General features: G+C 41.8%; 2 long non-coding RNA genes across 2 annotated transcripts in view; one reads left to right on the forward strand and one right to left on the reverse strand.

Moving 5' to 3' along the window:
• LOC310708215 overlaps positions 1-10,602 on the forward strand; it is a 101,396-nt gene extending 90,794 nt beyond the window's left edge. The window contains exon 4 of the long non-coding RNA XR_014526917.1: positions 10,507-10,602. This is a non-coding gene — a long non-coding RNA (uncharacterized lncRNA). The remainder of the gene's footprint in view (positions 1-10,506) is intronic.
• LOC310708225 lies at positions 1,538-16,391 on the reverse strand. The gene is made up of 3 exons (XR_014526928.1): positions 16,320-16,391; positions 8,141-8,278; positions 1,538-1,672 (listed from the first exon to the last, which is right to left on the reverse strand). It is a non-coding gene; the product is annotated as an uncharacterized lncRNA (long non-coding RNA).
• Between the last annotated feature and the right edge of the window lie 691 nt (positions 16,392-17,082).

Below are 17,082 nucleotides of genomic sequence, written 5' to 3' on the forward strand. Positions count from 1 at the left end.
TACTGAAATATACTCAGAGTCGCAAAGTGATTTCATGTTCTTTATTCAGCTCATAGTGGTGAGGAGGAATGAATGAAAGTCCCCTCACAGTATCTGCTTTATATACATTATTTACACAATGGGCTGCACATGATTGGCTAATTCCGGAATTCTACTGTAAGGCAATCAGGTTGTGGATTCACTTCTATCTGGAGCAGGATTGGGTGGTTCCTGCCAACCAATCATACTGCTGCATTGTTCTAGGACCAATCAGACTGCTGCATTCTGAATCCTATTGTTCTAGGACCAATCAGACTGCTGCAGTTTGGATCCTATTCAACTCAGTACATAACACTTACCATTAGGGGTAAGAGCAAGACAACATTGGGGTTGCAAAAACAGTCACTTCCGCCTCCAACGTTAGTGATGCAAACTTGCTCCTTTTGAGAAAATGCAAACCTATCCAGAACAGATTGAATGCCATCTCCCAGACCCATTGAATCTGAACTTAATCTCCACTCATCCAAAGATTCAGTTTATTAGCCTCCATTCCACCCATTACCATCTGCAAGTACTTGTTAAAAATCCTCTGAATTTATACCTGGTCATTGCTTTTGCCAAAAGACTGCTGTGTGTGGCTGGGGAGAGAAGGTTGAACATCATCTCCTCTCGTGTGGTGCCAATGAAAATCCATACCTGGTATTAGACAAAAAACAGCCCCACGTATGTAGCTGCTAGACACACAGTCAAAGTAATGTCTAGTTTGCTCTTCATTGTGGTGATTGCATGCTATTCGAGACCGGATAAAATATTGTCTGGTGGTGCCGTTGGGAGAGTGTGGATTCAGAAGGGAGTTTCTGAGTCTTCCCAGCACATATGGAAGCTTTCTGCACTTTGTATCCTGGCTATAGTAACTAAACAATCCTGTCTCAGAACAAATATTCTATATCTCCCTTATACACATTATGTATACAGGAAGAGGAAAGTGATTGTATGAGTGTGATCTAGGGGAGAGGAAATGGGGCCTGTTTACAAGTGTGCACACTCAGTGGTGGTTCCAGAGCACATCAGTATTTGGAACTGGGTAGTAAGATGACCAAGATCATTTTGTAGAAGCCACAAAAATCTCTTGGGTAAGCAAAATAAACCTGAAGTTTCCTTTTGACTCACAAGGAAGGTATGAAATGACATCAGCCCAATCTACTTCTGTTTAGCTGCTGCAGCAGCAGAAACAAGAATGCAAAAGGTTAAGCCGCTGTTGGACTTGCATATTGCATTTGCAAACTGAGATCATCTTATTAGCCTTTGTGCCTCTAAACCTTTGAAGATGGTAGAAAGTTGCTTGATTCGCATTGCAGTGCTATACATATATATACATATATACTCAGAAGTATTAAAGTAACATTACGTGACTTCTGTACAAGCTTGTATCTGTATCCTGTGTCTGTATCCCGTGTTTGTAAATCCTGGTAAATTTACATAACTAAAAGTATAGAAGTACAGAGCATATAACTGATGCTAGTGATGAAGGCTTGGCCTCCTTGTTAGAGGAGTCCACTCTGTTATTTAAAAAAGGAAGTTTGCTTTTCAAGTAATTTGCACTTTTAAACTCTTCACTGTTCTTCTTTCTTTAGTGTGGTCCAAGAAGTACTTGATCTTTCACAAGTTGCAATTTGAGTACGTAATTCATTCCCTGGAATAAGAATTAAAATAATTGCTGGCTAGAATGAAAGCTGTTGTCTGATGCTTTGACTTCATAGCTATAATCATCTCAAGAGAGTTGTGAGTTGCATTCTTGCAGCCTGCAGTGCCCCGGGACTTCTTCATTGTGACCTTTATCCAATTGACCTCCCTAAGGTCCATGCCCCAGTAATTACCCTGACTGATCAACTACACAGCATCCACCACAACACTTTCAAAGTACAATTTTGTCCCTTCCTCTCCTGTCTGAACAGTTCCTTTACCTACCAACCTGAAACCACCTCAAAATACTGTGGCTTTCCTAGTCAACCAGGTGTCACCCTAATTAGTAAGCCATGATGTTGCATCCTTCACATGGTGTGAGAAACCAGATTGACATCTGCTTCAAGTGAGCAGGAAGTGGCTGAGACCACTTGAAACTAACACTTAGCTGTGAAGACTATTGGCTATGATCAAACTCACTATTTTGAGAGGATGAAAAACAGACACTTCAAATGCAGCATTCCTGAATGAAGGCATAAATGAAGGCATAAGTGGAGAAGCTTAGGTGGAAATAGGGATGGAGGAGAATTTCAGCTGGGCTGCATATTTAAGTGAATTGATCTATGGTAATATGCACCACCCAGACATATACATGGACTGGAATGTAATTATTCTTCACCTGTCGCAATTCTCTAAATTTTGAAATACAGATCTCAGCTAAAAAAAATGAGAACGGCTGGTTTGTGTGGGATGGTTACAATGATCTCAGAGACATACTCCACAATACCTGCAAATAACTCAAGGTTTTAATATTGTTACTCAGTCTAGGAATAACTGAAACGTCTTTTGTTTCACATCTAAATTTAAATAGTAGCTTTGGCAGCATGGATTCCAGGTTTGCTTCTGCTCTCTTGCACCATTCTTTTTCAATAGAAAGCATTGGTGGTAACCACCAGCTCGGCATCAGATTCTTTTGAAACAAGAATTAACACTCAACTGCAGATCTTGCTCTTTAGCTACAGGATTCTGCACTGCTCAGTAATGAATTCAATGATCAAACAACCTCTCGTTTAAGATCAGACTTAAGACTATCTCATGTTGGCTCAAGTTCCACAAAGCCAGGAATTTGGAAGCTAAGACTGATGCCTTAACAGACGTGCCCCATGTTCTGCATTGATGATATGCTATGTCACAAAACTGGGCTTGCTTAAAACTGTAAGAGAATACCAATGAATGTTCAGAATGGAAATCACGATTTGCTGTTATTGCTTTCGGTCTGCAAATTATACATAATTAATTATGTCCTTACTTGTTTGCACTGTGTTTCCTTTGCACTGAAATTAATGGGCCAGAAGAACGTAATGACAATGTAATTCATGTAATTAATTGTGCAAATTATGTAAGTTGCATAATTTTATTACACGGAACAGTATGATGAATAATATCATTTTCGGTAGGAGGTGAAGTGCAGCAGAATGGAAACACTACTGCATGCAACAAAGACAGGGTGGAATAGAAAACTTGCCTTTTTACATCCTTCCTTACACCTTACCCTCTATGCAGCCACACTTTTGCTTGGTCTTTGAGGTGCAAATCCTGATGGGGAAGATGGAGTTGCAGGGATACAGGCGTTTCCGTATGAGGTGGAGTGTGTGTCGTTTAGTGTGTGTGTACAATGTCCACGCACACATGTAGGGTAGATTGTGTAGAAAGGATTTCAGTGTGGGCTGGGATAGATGGGGTTCAGTGTAGGGTAGAGTTTGTGAGGTGTTTCAGTGTGGATCAGGTATTTGGAACTTGTGGTGTGGGATTTCTAATGCAGGGTACATACACGGTTATGGCGTGGGCCACAGTTCAACTTATTAGTCCAACTGGTGTCATTTTTAGAATCTATAGAATTTTGGGGCTTATAATGATGGAACTTCATTATTGCTACTTACCTTAGCTATAGGAGCATTCCTGTGTTCTTATAATTTAGGGCCATTATATTCAGAACTCTTAACCATGCTAACCACGGTTTATTGTTTTTAAACATACAAGGAAATTGGGTGTGAAGGAGGGAGACCTAGTTTTACTTGCTTGTAAGCAGAGTGACTGATGGGGAAACCATGGTTCTGCTCAGTGCAAATTCAACATATAGCCATGGTTAATGCAACATACTCTGAAAATCCACCTTAAAACGATGGTTTCACATCTTGTGATGGTCATTACAAAAGCTGTGCAAAAAAGAACTAGTGCCTGACTTTTCTTTTTGCCCTCTTAATCTTAAATATACATTCTACTTTACTATCAGACCCATGGGCACATTTGCAGTTTTGGGTGAGTGTCATGCATGCCACCCCATCTGACCATTCCTCTCCTGGATCAGCCCCTTGCCCCCAGAGAGACAGAAAGTGAGAGAGCCCACACATCACTTCCCCACTGGATCTAGAATTAATCTGAGCTACGAAGAGCACATAGAACTGAAAAGAAGGTGAGAAAGAGCACTACTCTTCCAACTATGAAGTTCTATGAACTTCTCACAGGAAAAAAGGGCAACCATCTTCACCACCTCATGACCAAGAGGGCAGTGTGTGTGTGAGTGTGCTGTGTTCCAGAGGATTTGCGGGTGTTATGGAAAGGGTTCACAGGTGCCATTGTGCCCTTAGGCATCAAAGTGGCCAAAGGGATGGATGGTGGGAGGGGCAGTGCCACACACCTGGCCTCCTATCAGCTGTTCTGCTGTGCTTTCTGGGAGTTGGGTGAAATGGTATGAAGGTCATTGCAGTGGGAGCCCCAGATTGGTTCTCCCACTGCACTTGTAGCACACCAATTTCTGTGCTGCCTTGTCCCTCACCCTTCCCCTCCCAGTAAGCACAGCAATGTGGCTGATGGGAAGCCAGGTGTGCAGTGCCACCCATGTCCACCAGTGCCTGGTTGGCAAGTCCTGTACAGTGAGATTTTTTTTTTGTCATATTGATATTGCATGGAATTTTTTTGCTTTGCTGGCATTTGAATCTCTCTCTCTCTCTCGCTCTCTCTCTCTCTCACACACACACACACACACACACGTGTGTGTTACCACTGCCCATTTGAGAATCATATTTTACTTTGTGGTAAATAGATAGGAAGGGGATGCAACTGAACTGGGCAGTTTAGCTTCATAATTAGCAATCATAATCTGCTCTGAGATAATTAGACTCCAAAGCCAAAAGAATGGGGACAGATGTTTTCAAACCTGTACTTCAAAGATTTTGCCTTTGATTGTAAGAGTTTTGCATATGAAAAGAAACTGTCTATATAGTGTGTGATAGGGTTTAATTTTTTGAGGTAAAAATATGTGTTTCACAGAAAAGAGCAATCTTGAAAAGGAACAAATAGCTTGCAGAAACTAGCAAGATTAAAGACACTTTTAAGTAAAAAATTAATGAGTTTTACACTTTGTAGAGTTTAAATTCAGGCTACAACAGAAAGGTTATCAGAGTATATGATAAACTATTAAAACACAGAAAGGGTTTTTAAAAATCAATTATTTTGATCTTTCTTATCTTTTCTCAGTGCTACTAATAATGCTCAGAAACAGATGAACTGATTTGACCTTAGAAATAGCCACTCATACAAATACTTTTGCACTGTGGAATTTTTAATCTTTAAACTTTCTGCAACCTTGTTGTTTAAACTTTTTTGGGGGGGTCTTTATTTCTATGTCAAACACAGATACCTCAGAGTTTCTTGAAGGAAGACTGTTCACAATCATTCCCAGCCAAGACCATTCCACTGAGATACAAGAGGCATATATTGGCACACACAGGGGACAAGTTAACAGAAGTATTAAAACACTTTTGGAAATAAAGAAGGGGGAAACCGCCACCCCAACAACCCATACTACGTTAACAAAGATGGAACATTCTCACCTGCCATTGAATGCTGTGTGTTGGCTGTAAAAGTACAATGGGAAAAGGGGACAGTTAAATACCCTCCTTGAGATCCTTACAGGTCAGTGTATCCTAAAGGAAGGCAAGGTGGCTCTAACTTTTAATGGAAGCACTCCTGCTAGGAGGTGAAGCACCTTGCAATGTTTTGTTGCACATATGAACATAGGAAGAGCCTACTGGATCAGGCCAGTAGCCCATCTATTGCAGCATCCTGTCTTACAGTGGCCAGCCAGACACCTTTGGGAAGCTCAAAAGCAGGATGCTCCCCACTTGCGATTCCCAGACACTGGCATTCAGAGGCATACATCTTCTGACAACGGAGGTAGAATACAGCTATTAAAGCTAGTGGACAATGATAGCCTTACCGTTCATAAGTTTACCTAATCCTCCTTTAATGCCATCTAAGTTGGTGGTCTTGTGGGAGCAAATTCCATCGTTTACCTATGTGCTATGTGAATAAGTAGGTTCTTTTGTCTGTCCTGAAGATTCCAATATCCCGTGTGTAATAATGAATAAGAATAAGAATATATTACCCCTGCTCACCCTAAAGTCCCAGGGTGGGGCATTAGAAACAATACTAGACTTCACCCCTGGAGGTATACTCCATTGTCTCTCGAGATAGACAGATGCAAAAAAACCAAAACATTTAAGACAACTTACAACCATAAAATATATGGTTATGTCCCCCCCCCCTTTTTGAAATATTGACCGCTTTGAAGGTTATATTTCCAGCCCAATAATTATTTTCTCTAGCTGAACTCTGAAACAGGAATGGCTCACTTATGGGTTCTTCCCGGTTCACATATTCTTAAATAGTCTATCTACATCTTGTTTTCCTCTGGGTCCACAATTAAATTAGGAACTCATCAGGCAAAACCCACTACATTAATATGTGAGTTTTCAAGTGGTTGACTCTAGTGCATGGGTTCCTGTCTCTGAGTTCCAAATTTACATTTGCTGAAGCCTTTGATGATTCTGCCCCATTGGAAATAGAGTATTGGTAAGTATGATGTAATAAGCACTAACTGGTAATCAATAAGCCATACCACAGTTTCGAGGAAGAATGAAAGAAAGCAAATGGGAATATCTGCCAATTACAACCCAGGAAACTGCGTAATCATCCATCATTCAATTATGGGTATGGTGAGACAGAAGAATTGTCAATAGCCAAATGGGAATTTAATTAAACTTTCTAAAGAAGTCACCTTGGAAGAAAAGAAAGCAATTTGTACCCAAAAGGCAATTCTGTGCAGAAGGTTATTCATTTTCCCCAGGAAATGTATTTAAATGAGCCTTCTCTCCTCTAACTGAAGTTATCTTTAGAATGAAAAACTATGGAGAGAGCAACCGAAGTGCCTCTTGATCTAGCTACTAAAATAGAAACTTGTAAATAGCTGACCTCAGTGGCGATTTTGCAATTTTTCATCCTGGTGTCAAAAACAAACCTATCTTCACAAAAATATATATTTATAAACTACGCAATGTCACACACACACACACACACACACACACACACACACACACACACACACTATTTCTGTAATAGCATTTTTCTTAGGGATGGAGAAGAATGTTGGGAACAGAACATAGTTCATAAATCCTGTAGCCACTGCCTATCTTCTTGACTCTAAATCCCTCTGCCCCCTGGAAAAGCCCATTCCCAGTGGTCACAGAAGTAAATGGTCCCTCCTTCCTTTCCCCACACTTTCACAAACCTACTGAAATAGGAGAAGGGGAGGGAGGAGCAAACAGGAGCCAAAGTTAAAGCCAAAGGCAACCAAACAGTTGAGGCTTTTTAATTTGGAAAGAGGGTAAGTAAAGGGGGACATAAGAGCACGAGAGCCCTGCTGGATGAGGCCAGTGGCCCATCTGGTCCAGCAACCTGCTCTCACAGTGGCCAACCAGATGCCTATAGGAAGCCTGCAATTCCCAGCAACTCAAAGTTCCTTCACACATCAACCCACTCCTGGTTATATTAAGCCCCTTCCTTTTTTATTTCATCAATATAATTTAAGGTAGGTGGGGGAGGGCTGTCATTTTGTTGCTATTAATTGGGAGTCAGCAACTGTTTCTGACTGTTGATAATTATCCAGAGGTGGACCGGCGGATCCAGAACCAATTTCTGCCTGTCTGCTGTAGAGAGCTGGAACAGTGCACATCTTTTGCAAGTCCGCTTAGCTGCTATCGAACCTCCCTGTACCCAGCTCTGTGAAAGGAGAAATGTGGAGTGCGGTGGAGGGGACCGAGGGAACTGGCAGACAAGATGGCTGATCATGTTCCAGAGGGACATGGGCCCCCAGGAAGTTGTTTCACCTCTCTTTAAGCAAGAATACTAACAAGGGAAAATCAACCAGACCACTGAATCTCTCTCCCGCCCTCCCTTCCTTACTGCTGATAGATCAAAATCCATTACTTGGGAATATGGTAGGTTTCAGACTGTCCTCTAGTCTTGCTCTCTCTGGTTAGCCTTTCCTTTTGACCAGTGCTATTTTTTGAGGAAAAAGAGGTGCCTAAACTCACCATGAACACCTCCCTTGTTTTCTTATAATGGCAATGCCACCTACCTGAAAGGTGCCAGAACTGAGTTCTGGCGAGTTCCGGATGAAAAAAGCCCGACTTTTGACATAATAAATAAGCTTAGCCCAATACTAATCTGTCATCACTTCATACTAGTCCTGATTTTGCAAATATTGCCATTTGGCCTGCAAGACAAGAGAAGGGAAGCTATATTCAATATGGAGTTGGTCTCAGTGATGGTTCTCCTTCTGCATTACATTTTTACTCCGAAGAGGAATCCTCCTCCATCCAGTAAGGAATTTCATCCACGAGTACAAGCTACATGCATATGTTTTAGGCACTGAGTAAAAGGAGGTTTTGCAATATCCTGTGTCCTGTTGAAATCATCAGGAGTTTGAAAAGCAGGCGCACAGTGGGAGAAACCTGGGAATGTCCCCATAAGGGCTGCCAATAGGATCATAATGTCCTCTGTCCTGTTGAATTCATCAGGAGTTTGTTAGGCAGGCACACAGAGGAAGCAACCAGGGAATGTTCTGGGATTATCCCCACAAGGTCTGCCAATAGCATCATAAGAACATAATACAGAACCCTGATGGACCAAACCAAAGGTCTACCTAGTCTAGTATTCTGTTCCCACAGTGACAATTCAGATCCTTATGGGGAGGCCACAAAGGATGACATGAGCACAATGTCACTCTTCTATTCATGATCCCCAGCAACTCATAGTCAGAGGCAAAATGCCTCTGATACTGGAGGTAATATAGCAATCATGATCAATGCTTGAAAAGTTAGTCTTAAAAAGAAATTAGTTCCAATTCTAATTTGCCCCTTTTAAAAAGGAACCAGTTCAAGCTCAAGTTTGACCCCTTGGTCAACTGGCATTCCTTTTCAGTTCAATTAACATTTCAATTCTCAATTAATTCTCGTGGACCTCAGCATTCCTTCCATCCTGTCTTCAGAGTTTTACAAGCTGCTCTTCAAAAGTAAAAAAATATACTTAAGAAGACCAAGAAAACACCAGAACACACACAGTGTGATGTGAACATTGGTTTTATTTGTTTCCCCCAATAATTATGATAGTGAACCTTAAACAGCCGAATCACTTCTCAGATACATTAAAAATGTAAAATGCAATCACCACAATCAAAACCCAATGATTGTTTCAGGATTTCAGGTGGGCAGTAGGGGTTCTACGGCGCATGTTACTGCAGCACTGGTGGGCGGTAAGGAAATTTTACCATCAAGAAAGATGCATTAGTGGGCAGTAGGTATAAAAATGTTGACTAGCCCTGGTCTAATCCATACAAACTAAAGCCATACAAACTGGTGCCCATCACTAGCTACTGTGGAATTGAATATTCACCATTTCACAAAAAAGGTAGTGCTTGAATTATAGGAGGTGGGGTAGGGAAATTCTATCTTTTTCATGATAATGTCACTTAGATACTACTTTAGAAGGCCGCAGGGAAGGAAACCCACATGACTTGGTGTCCCTACATCTGTAAATCATATTTCTTGAATAGACATAGGGGCCCCAAATTATGCCTTCCCTTCCTGGGGCCTTCCAAAACAGCTCCTAAGTGAGGTTGTCTGTTGCTTCATGTCCTAGTCCCTGTAAAAATCAATAAGCATAGGGTGCAATCAGTTTGGGCATATTCTGGAATTACATCCACAGTAAATGCAAGTAAGGCAATGTGCTTCTTCTCTTATCATCTAATAAACCTTTGGAAACTTACTGAGGCAAATATTTATGGATCAAGAAAAATGCTATTACTTAGTAAATCGGGACAATGCTCTTACTCAAATATGCCCTTTCCTTCCTGACCTATTGAGGCTTCCTTATTGAGCTTTAATTTTCTCCTTGCAATTCCATCCTTTCTGCCTTTTATGTCAGCTACTTCTTCCCTGCCCCCGATGCCTGCTTGAAACTTTGCCACTGGAATAATTGCCATAGCGCCTTGCTCCAGCTGCATCAACTTCTTCACTCCTCTCATCTACCACTTCAAACAGGCTATTTATAGCCAACTGCTAGAGCCTGCATCTTGCTGCCACGCCTCATGTAGGAGATGTATGCATTTGCTGAACTACCCCACCCTGACTCTCAACTTCGCTAGGCAACCAACAATAAGAGGGCAAGAGCTTAACTTGAACCCCAGAACTTGTCGTCTATTCAACTCTTGAATATGTGATGTAATATGCCCGTGCATACTGGAGTGTTCTCCATTCTTGCTGCTCCTGGATAGAAGCAAATAACTGTACAAAAAACCTCTGGTGGCTTATTTACAGGTCAGAAATAACCACAAGATATCCTTCCAAAAACTAACAAATCAAGATGAATGCTTAATACACAGATTGTCTGGAAGTGCTCCTGGTCCCCACCTCCCCCCACAATTCTCCTCAATTTTTCCCATAGGTTTCAACTTGCAATGCAGCATTGTGTACATGAAAGCAAAGAGCCCTCTGCTAAGCTATGCCCAGGATGGTCAAACGACACATGGAGAAATGGGGAGTCGTGAAGTACTTGAGGTAGTTGGCCTGTAATTGGCTTCATGTGAGTTGAAATTTTGTGGTGTTCCTTTATGCTTGTGATGCCAGGCTGGGTGGTTTGGAAACTGACGTGAAATTCTGGGCTCTGCATCTTCAAACCATTCCAGGTATTTTGCTCCATTAATCTTATAAATGACTGAAAGGGCGGGGAAAACCCACTAGTGTTCTAAAGCCAAGATCCTACTAGGTCTGGAATGCAAAGGACACATTCCTACAGCCTGCAGCAATCCACAGATTAAGAGTTATCAGATAAACATTGATGGATACTTTTTATTTCTTTTTATGCAGCTGAAAGAAACCACATCAATAGAAACCGCTTACTTTTCAACAGCACAGGATAAGCCTTTTAATGTATGGTGGATGGAAATAAAAAACATCTGCAACATATATATATATATATATATATATATATATATATATATATATATTCAGTCAGACCCTTAGAACAGCATTTTACTCAGTCATGCCATCTGATTTAACTTAGAGGCTCATGTTTCTATGGTTTTACCAACAGAAGCTTCCTTTAATTTCTGTGAGGAATATGCAGAAATAAAAAAGGGTGAGGAATTTATTTCTGGATCTGAAAAAATACTGGGAAATGGGCACCGTACATCCCACTGTAATAGTAAGATGAATTTGAAGTTCATTTAAGAGTCCAAACAAAAGCCAGACGCATGTTCACTCACTTTCCAAATCAAAGAAAGATTATCACCCAGTTCAGATAGTATATTTCATACCCTTCACAGAGGAAGTCCATATGGGTACAGCTGGGTGGCGAAAGTAATGTCTGGCCAAGCATGACTACTTTGATAGGCGATTCTCATGAGCAATACCAGAGAAAAAGCAAAGGGAACCAAAGTCACAGAAATCATGGCTGGGAGCAGTGCCTGCCAACAAGATCACACTGGAGCTGATCCTCCATACAGCTGTGTTTCATAGAAATGTTTTGGACCATCATTGGCTGCTACTTCTAAAATGCAAACCGTGTATGATGTCAGTTATGTTGTTCACCTGGGAGTTCGTTCTTTTTCTTGCAAAAATGCCAACATCTGGAATAGGTTCCTAGTATGGGGTTATTTGCTCCTCATGCCTGCACTTAGCAAGCAGAGGGGTGGTGGGGTGGGGAAGCTCCCATGGAAGTGAATGGGAGTTTTCTCCCCATTGCACAGTGTAGATATGGGGTGACCAGTCCAGACGTGCTTTGGCAGTTTGTGAAAGAAAATGCTTGAAGTCCATGGCAAGTAGTATGATAAATGTCATATGTATCCCTGTTTCCTGCATTTCCACAAGGGTAGCCAAAATAGGGCTCTCTTGTACCTGAAGTAGGTATAGCAGTCCACCTTTCCTTCATCTGCTCCTTTTTATAAGCCAAACTCTGTGTTATGTGTGTGCGCGCGCTCTTATGATTACCATTGTAGTGGGAGTAAATGGTTAGCCATTCCTTTCCCCTCCACTTAATTCCCAGTTAAAACCACACCCTTCCTGTAACCAAAATTTAAAAATCTGATATGATGTCACATGCATAGGAGCCAACTCCTATTGGCCCCCACAATAAAAGATTTGGGGAGGCTGGGCCCCCACAAAGTTGATGGGCATTCCCATTCAAATGGTGTGCATGCACTGCGTCATGTGATAGATTATGCAGGGTGGGGCTAACCTGGGTCCTCACAATGTTTTATTCAAGTTCGTTACATGCACTTGCTACTTAGACTCTGACAGTGTCCCCCTCCCCAAATCCCATATGTCAGGGATAGAGTCCTATCTCATCACTATTCTCAAGTTTGTGTAGGGTGAATGTGAAGTTCAAGAGGTCTAGTTACGCATCCCCCCCATCTGACACATCAGAGATAGAGTCCCTTATCTCACCACTGAACCCTCAGTGAATGTGTGGGTCAACAGGCTTTATGTGAGTTAGTCCTATACATTGGATCCAGAAGTCTGATTGAAGGTTCCTTCTGCTGAGAAAGTTACTGCTGAACAAGGTGCCAGAGTCTCATATCACTGTGAATGAATGCTAACATTGTTTCAAAATGTGGTTTTGGGATTGTGAACTCTTATCTCCATTTAACATGTAGTTTGACATGCACAACTGTGAATAGTATGGCCTTGTGTTTACTTAGTGTTTCTATAGCTGAGCAAAGATAGCTTATTCAAATTAAACCCTTGTCTGTCTGGCTTACCTAGGTTGATCCTCCCTTCCTAAGAAGAAGGGCCATAATCCACTTGATTGTGAAAACGTTCTGTTCTATTATTGACACTAATTAGGTAATCACTAATGATAATATTTTGACACAAAATGCATATTTCACTATACATGGGGTTGTTCTTAAAACAGTTTCAGCGCAGATGGATTGCAATATAATATTATATATATATTTAAAAAAACACTATTTCCTTTGATTTTAAAGAAACCTACTGGCATTCAGAATATAGCAAGGGAATATAGCAAGTGGCATGTCTTATTAACATAGTACTTACTCTCATAAGGATTTTTAAACACCTACTCAGATTTATATTTCCAGCCATCTGCTTCTTTCCCTAAAATGTGACAAAAAAATCTTGCTTTGCCAAAAAAAAAAAAGGAAAAAAAGCTGAATGCCAATGTCACCTGGATTTGATAGTTCTGAAGTCTGTTTATATTTAATGAGAAGCTGCATTGAAATGTTAACAGACACTAAAATCACGTGTCGGGAGGCGGGAGATAGTGGCCCTGCATTTGGTGTCCCTAATGTTTCTGTGAAAATGTGTTTCCTTTATATCCTGATAACTAAAATATTTTGCCAAAATTGTGGTGAGAAGGATTCAAACATATTTAGCATAGATTACCTTTGGGCTAGTTTAACAACAATAAAATTCTGGTGTTGCAGGTTTCATGAATGGAAAGGAATCTCCCAGATTTCACTAGACCAGAAGTTGTGTTCCTCCCCCTGCCCTGCCATGCCAATAGGGATGGACAAATCCATCCTTTTTCAGTTTCTCACATATTCTCATTTTCCAATGTTAATTTTAGTTCACATTATCGCATCTGCATTTTTTTTAAAAAGTGAAATGTCTTCATGGAAATGCATCAGCTGTTTAGTGTGTATGTCTCCTAATACAGTCATACCTCATGTTATGTTTGCTTCATGTTGTGTTCTTTTGGGTTATTTCCCGTGGCAACCCGGAAGTACCAGAAAGGGTTACTTCCGGGTTTCACCGCTCGCACATGCACAGAAGTGCAAAATGACATAATGCCTGTGCACAGAAGCAGCAAATTGCAACACGCGCGTGCGCAGACACACCACTACGGGTTGCGCTCTTTTCATTTTGCGAACAGGTCTCCAGAACGGATCCCATTTGCAACCAGAGGTAGGTACCACTGTACACACATTTTTGCAAGTGTGCAATTTTATGCACACTTTCCCATAATATACAGTATGCCTTTTTGTAAAAAAATAAATTTAAAAAAAATGGATGGAAAACTGCATTGCAATATTTGGAGACGTGTGAATACGAATGGATAGTTGTGTTAGAATCATAGAATCATAGAACTGTAGGGACTGTTTAGGGATCCCGGGGGTCATCTTGTTTAACCTCTGCAATGCAGGAATCTCAACTAAAGCATCCAGGACAGATGGCCATCCAACCTCTGCTCAATAACCGCCAAGGAAGGAGAGTCCACAACCGCCCGAGGGAGTCTGTTCCACAGTCAAACAAATCTTACTGTCAAAAAGTTCTACCTGAAGTTTAGTTAGAATCTTCTTTCTTATAACTTGAATCCATTGCTTCAGGTCCTAGCCTCTGGAGCAGGAGAAAACAAGCTTGTTTCCTCTCCCATGTGATAGTCCTTGAGATATTTGGAGATGGCTATTACATCTCCCCTCAGTCTTCTCTTTTCCATACCCAGCTTTTTAACATACCCAACTCCTTCAACAGTTCCTCATAGGGCTCATTTTCCAGGCCCTTGATCATTTTGGCCACCCTCCGCTGCACACATTCCAGCTTGTCAATATCCTTATTAAATTGTGGTGCTCAGAACTGGAAACAGTACTCCAGGTATGGTGTGACCAAGACAGAAGAGAGTGGAACTATTACTTCCCTTGATCTGGACACTACTGTTGATGCAGCCTAGAATAGCATTAGCTTTCAGGTTGTTTAATTAGGTAAGTTAGCATTAAAATGAGAACCAAATGGAATTTCTCCTCTGCCTCAACACCCTACCCCTTGCAAGCTGAATGCAATCCACCATAGAATAGAATCATAGACTCATAGAGTTGGAATAGACCACAAGGGCCATCGAGTCCAACCCCCTGCCAAGCAGGAAACACCATCAGAGCACTCCTGACATATGGTTGTCAAGCCTCTGCTTAAAGACCTCCAAAGAAGGAGATTCCACCACACTCCTTGGCAGCAAATTCCACTGTCGAACAGCTCTTACTGTCAGGAAGTTCTTCCTAATGTTTAGGTGGAATCTTCTTTCTTGTAGTTTGGATCCATTGCTCCGTGTCCGCTTCTCTGGAGCAGCAGAAAACAACCTACACCAAATGGGTTTGAGTGCCTACAAGGCAGTAGTTTCACTGCCTGTTTGGGATTGCAAATGAAAGGGTTTGTTAAACACCTGGCCAGTCACAATACAAACTGATAAGCAGCATTCACCATGTTGGGATACAAGTTGTGCAGGCTTGGACTATATAGGTCAGGGATCAGCAACCTTTTTCAGCCGTGGGCTGGTCAACTGTCCCTCAGACCATGTGGTGGGTGGGACTATATTTTGAAAAAAATATATGAATGAATTCCTAGGTAAAGGTAAAGGGACCCCTGACCATTAGGTCCAGTCGTGATCGACTCTGGGGTTGCGGCGCTCATCTCGCTTTACTGGCTGAGGGAGCCGGCGTACAGCTTCCGGGTCATGTGGCCAGCATGGCTAAGCCGCTTCTGGCGAACCAGAGCAGTGCATGGAAACGCCATTTACCTTCCCGCCGGAGCTGTACCTATTTATCTACTTGCACTTTTGATGTGCTTTCGAACTGCTAGGTTGGCAGGAGCAGGGACCGAGCAACGGGAGCTCACCCCGTTGTGGGGATTTGAACCGCCGACCTTCTGATTGGCAAGTCCTAGGCTCTGTGGTTTAACCCACAGCGCCACCCGCATCCCTTGAATGAATTCCTATGCCCCACAAATAACCCAGAGATGCATTTTAAATAAAAGGACACATTCTACTCATGTAAAAACACGCTGATTCCCAGACCGTCTGCTGGCTGGATTGAGAAGGCGATTGGGCTGCATCCGGCCCACAGGCCTTAGATTGCCTACCCCAATATAGGCAGTAGTCAATGTGTTGCTTTCCAGATGTTGTTGAACTACAACTTCCATCATCCTGGACCATTGACCACACTGGCTGGAGCTGCGGCCATCGTCTGAAGGGCATCACATTAGCTACAGGGGCCACATTAGCCCCTGAAGAAGATCAACTCATGCTATCTTCCTATTCATTCTAAAATGCTGGCCTAATCGTGCCTGATTTCTGAGCACAGATGTACTTAACATCTTTGGAACTGGCTCACGCCTCATTGTCTAAGTTAAGTAGCAAGCACTTTCAGCTGTCAACAAATTGGGCCAGACTATACCTCCATGTTTAGCGGGAAAACTGATAGCCCAGACCAATTTTGTGAGGCGTAAAGCAAACAAAATCTTTGCTACCTGGAGATCAAGGGCAGGCATTTGCAGATGATGTAGCAGAAATTCCATGGTTTCTCTGCCATACTGGATGCTGCAGATGATGAAGTATTCAGAGAGACACTGCCACCACTGTGTTTCTCCTCAGTCTAGATATTTTGAAAGTAACCTTATCTGGTCATGGAAAGAGCAACCCCAGATGAAATGTTCCCATTGCCAGCAGCATCTCCTCAACAAGTGTCTCTGTGTTTTGACTTTCAGTTTTGTGGTTCTCAGAAAGACAGAGAGCAAATACATGAGTTTAGATATACCGGTAGTTGCTTTGCTGAACATGCGGCAACTCGGAGGCACATGACAACATTTTAATTTTATTTATTTAGCAAAATTTATTCATCCCAGAATACAGTGGTACTTCTGGTTACGTACTTAATTCATTCCGGAGGTCCATTCTTAACCTGAAACTGTTCTTAACCTGAAGCACCACTTTAGCTAATGGGGCCTCCTGCTGCTGCCGTGCCACTGGAGCACGGTTTCTGTTCTCATCCTGAAGCAAAGTTCTTAACCTGAGGTACTATTTCTGGGTTAGCGGAGTCTGTAACCTGAAGCGTATGTAACCTGAAACGTATGTAACCCGAGGTACCAGTGTATAGATCCACATCTCGCAGACTAATGCACAGGTTGAAATGCAGTTGATCTTTGGATCTGGCAGTTCTCAGCTTAAAAATGTACCAAAATGTGTATTTGGGGATAAAATTTGTTCACAAATGTGTATTTTGTAAAAAAACCA

This window comes from Podarcis liolepis (genome assembly GCF_965112155.1).
Source record: "Podarcis liolepis genome assembly, chromosome: 5".
NCBI lineage: Eukaryota > Metazoa > Chordata > Lepidosauria > Squamata > Lacertidae > Podarcis > Podarcis liolepis.